Consider the following 4,624-nt stretch of genomic DNA (forward strand, 5'->3'; position numbering starts at 1 on the left):
CTGGTGTACGACCTTCCCAGTTTTGAACCATGCAGTGTTCCCTTGCTCTGTTCTGAGAGCCAAAATCTGACACATGTTGTTTTCCTTGCCCCTTTCCAACCAGAGGCAATCCACAGGAAGACTCGCTCGTGGCAGGAAGACTTGCTCATAGCCTATTTTTGTGAGTTTGTTTGTCTTTCCTGAAGACAGAACACAAATGTACCAGGGAGTCATTGCATTTCCATCCGCGTTCGCTGTATCGCTGCATGCACCTCCGTGCTCCAGGATTCCTTAGTTCCAAGATGCAATCGCACATTTGAGACAATCGTCTCTATGAAGCCACAACTGTAGGTTGACTTTGGCCTGCTAGTCTGTCCATGTGCTTCTAATAGACTTTCAATTTGGCTAATCTCTCCTTGCAGTAGCTTCTTATTTGAGTTTTCATTTATATTTATAACCATTGTGATGCTTAACTTATTGGAGGAACAGCCAGTAACAAAGGTTGAGATCTCTGCCGTGAGCAGTTTATCCAGGTACATATTCCTCGATAGGAGCCTGTGATTTCTGGAGTCTGCGAATTCCCCATATCTTTGTTCTTTTGTATCCCCAATGCTTAGCACAGAGCTTGGAACCCTAAAGAAATTATCCACGATGTTGGTTTAGCAAATAAACAAAAGAACCAAAGGAGAAATTGTAGTTAAATCTATGCAGAAGTTATCAGGGACCAGGAACTATTCTGCAGCAATGGTGAGGTAAATATTCTTGCTATCCACATTTTATAGAAGGAAAACAGACATACAGAAAGTTTTAAGGTTTTGCTCAAGGCCCATCAGCTAAAAGATGGGAAGGAGTCTCACACCAGGTATCATACCATAGACACAACCTTATAGCCCTTTAGGGAAGTTTTCACTTTATTTTCATAATTCATAATCAGCTGTTATCTTAAGCAAGCATACTAGTGGTATGCATTATGTTGGGTGTTCCCAGCTCTAACTACAGAATGGTGTTCTTTTCCTGTGGCGTTCCAGGTATTCCAAGTCAGATGAAACGTCATGTGAACGCTTGTTCCTTTTCAAGGGACAGATGGAGTTATTCTTGGTTCAAAACCAGAAGCTCAGGTTCTCCCAAATGGGAACATTTCCTTCTAAGTGGCTGAGATTAAGGAACCTGGTGTGTCACCTGACTTAATGCACTGGCAATAATTTAAAGCCTTGGCATTGGCTATCACAGGCTGGTAGGGCTGGCCCAGCAGGTAACAAGTCTTCGATATCTTGATTGGCTCAGTTTATCTAGAACAAACAGAACCATGTGTTCATTTGTCATTGGTCAAATATAAAGAAGCTGATAACTTCTAAATTATCATGAGATTTCCTGGCCGCTAGAAAAAAAATTAAACATCACAAAGACTGACACTATGGCTGGAAGAGCTAAAAAGGAGCTCTGGAACAAGATACGTGGCATCTGGATTCTATCCCTGCTATGCTATGATTGTTGTTGTTGTTGTTAAGTGCTGTCAAGTCACTTGCAACTCATAACGACCCTATGAACAACAGCTCTGAACCCTGCTCTGTCCTGTGTCATGGACTTCAAAAGAATGAACAAATGTGTCTTAGAAAACATGCAGCCAGAGGGCTCCTTGGAGGCAAGGATGACACCACTTGGTTTCTCATACTTAAAACATGCTGTTAGGAGAGGCTACACCTTGAAAAAGGATACCACGCCTGAAAAGCTTTACAGGCAGAAGGGACAGCAAGTGCAAAGGCCCTGAGTTGGGATTGTGCCTAGCACATCTAAGGAAGAGTAAAAAAAAGGTCCAGTGTGAAAGATATAGAATGACAGGAAGCAAAGTGGGAGCTGCCAGCAGGGAGGTAATGAGTGTGGTGCCTCACAGCACACACTGAAGGACGGGGCTGGGCTCCCTGGGTAAGATGGAAGCCATGGAGTTGCTGTGAGAGAAGATTGATGCACTCTGCTTTAACTTTCTTTCCTGACTGGAAACATTTCTCTCTGAATCTCTTCTTTGTGTCAAAGTTTACAAAGTAAATTAGGTTTCCATTGAACCATTCATACACATTTCATTTTAAGACACATTTTGTTTAAGAGGACACCTACGATGTTACCACATGCTTCTCCCTTCCACTTCTCCAGTCTCATTTTCATCAATCCTTCAGTCCTATTCCTTCCTGCCTTCTAAACTTTATCTCTGGGCAAATGCTGCTTCTTGGATCTTGTAGAGTTGATGGTGTTAAGGAGTAAGGCCTTGGTGTTACTGTTCACATTATAGACCTAGGTACCCTTTGGGTGGGAGGGGCCCTAGTGTTGTAGTCTGCTACAAGCTGGGTTATTTAGCAAGAAACTAACAACTAAAATTCATTAGTTGCTTCTTGAAAGAAACATGCAATCCTTCCCATCTGGGTTGACAGCCTCTAAAGCCTAGGGGAGGGTCAGTGAATCTGAATTGGCTTTACCACAGTGGGTTTTATTTTGGGGTTTATCGTTTGGCTAGAAATTGGGATACAAGGTTAGGTTACTTTCTGCTTCCCTGAGCTTTTAAAAAGGTCCTTCTGGATGCTGTTTGCGTAGGCTATCAGAGGTCAGAGGGCAGAAGTAGCCACAACAATGCAGGCATCTTGCCTTGGACTGGAGAGGGTGGAGATAGAGGGTAGTGATAAGAAGTGATCAGTTTCTGGAGACATTTTTGTATAGATAGAAGTCTCCAGAATTTTAACTACTTAATTAAATTATTTCATGAAATGAAAAGTATCAATTTAATTATGCAAATGACTCCTAAGAACCTTCTCCTAGGGGGAAAAACTGGAACTTTGCAATACAAGATATTACTTCATTGGTTCTCTTTCTCCCTGAGCACATGATGAGGCTGAAGTTGAGGTTCCTAGACACAGACCCCAACTCTGATTTGCATGCAGCAGAGGTACTGGGGTGCCCTGGAACAGGACCCCCAGTGGAGCTTCAGCTCAGCCATGGGGGTCCCTGCATCAAGACGGCAGTTAGAAAAGTCCAGAGTTGAAGCAAAGGGTTCTGGACTTTGCACCTTGCCTGAAACAGGCATTAGATATGGGATATTCCCATTAGATAGGAAATGCAGCCTCAGAGGAGACAGCTCAGAAAGGGACACAGCAGATAGCACAGGGGCAGAGAGCGACCTGGTGAAGGCAGGACTTGAACTGTGTGCAGAACAGCACCATAAATCCAGGCAGGAAGTGACATGCTTTTGGATGGTATCTACTGCTATTTTATTTATTTATCTAGCTAGCTAGCTCTGGTAGCCTAGTAGCAAGATGCTTGAAACAGAAAGAACGTTTTGGAAAATAAGGAAAGTTGCGTTTCTTGTCCAGGGGACTAGGTCTGGGCAGAGATTTCCATCTGGATCTCGGATCTCTCCACCTGGAATGCTCAGCATCTACACAGAGCTCTTATTTCGCCTTCAGTCTCTGACGACTAATTGAAGAATTAGAGTCAGTGAGCTGTCAGCTGCCACACTGAGAACCGAGGTCCCGGATGAGAACCATTCCTGGCAGTGACTGCTGAGGCAGGACATTTTAGCGGGAAGGCCAGGAGAAGGTAGAGCATTTTGTCCTTTGTTGACTGCGCCTCTGTCTCGTCTCCCATACTCTGGGCTTGTTATCAGCAGAGGGTGGTACCTACGGAAGATGGACATCATGGGTGGAAAAGGAAAAGATTAGCAGAAAAGAGACTCTCAACGAGATGGGTTACCATAGTGACTGCGTTAGCACAGAAGAGATCCAGAGGGGAGGATGGTGTTTCTGTTGTTTACAAGATTAAGGAGCTAGCGACAGCTTGGAGAGTTCAACCCCAGAAATGAAGACTTGGAAATCAGCTCTCAAAGGAGGTCTGCGCCGGATAGATTGCCAGGCAGCTTCCACTAACCCACCACCTAATGGTGAATCTGGTTGACACGGACTGTACTGGATGGCACAGAGCTGCCCACAGGGCTTCCGAGGGTGTCGTCTTTATGGACACAGGTGGCCTCATCATTCCTCCTCAGAGAAACAGGAGGTTCAAACTGTCAATGTTGAGGTTAGAGTTTTAATCACTGCACCACCAGGCCTTCCTTCATAGGCAACTGTTGTTATTATGTGCCATCTCAACCCCAGAATGCCCAACTGAAAACGTGCCTGCAGAATCTGACCAATTTTGTGCCATGGCTGTGTGTCAACTGTTGTTGCTGCTGTTAGGGGCTGTTGAATGGGCTATGTTTTACAGCTGTTGTTATGTACATAGGGTTGGAACTCACTCAGAGCTGACCCTCCAATAGGTTTGCAGAGACAGTAAATCGCATGAGAGGAGATTGCTCATCTTTTTCCTGTGGAGCAGCTTGCAGATTTGAACCTCGTACCTTGGGGTGTGCAGCCCAATTCCTTACAACTAAGCCACCAGAGCTCCGTGACTCAAAACTAACTGCTATTAACAGATTCACCAGCCGGCCCTCCTGTAGGTTTTCAGAGACCGTAAACCTGCCCATCTTTCTCTCATGGAGTAGCTGGCAGATTCAAACCACTGACTGGAAGAGATCTATATTTGTTCCCATTCCAAAGAAAGATGACCTAACTGAGTGTGGAAACTACAGAACAGTGTCATTGATTTCACATGCAAGCAAGATTCT

Source organism: Elephantulus edwardii, unplaced genomic scaffold, assembly GCF_000299155.1.
Source record: "Elephantulus edwardii isolate Elephantulus edwardi_28Jun2011 unplaced genomic scaffold, EleEdw1.0 scaffold00003, whole genome shotgun sequence".
In the NCBI taxonomy this organism is placed as follows: domain Eukaryota; kingdom Metazoa; phylum Chordata; class Mammalia; order Macroscelidea; family Macroscelididae; genus Elephantulus; species Elephantulus edwardii.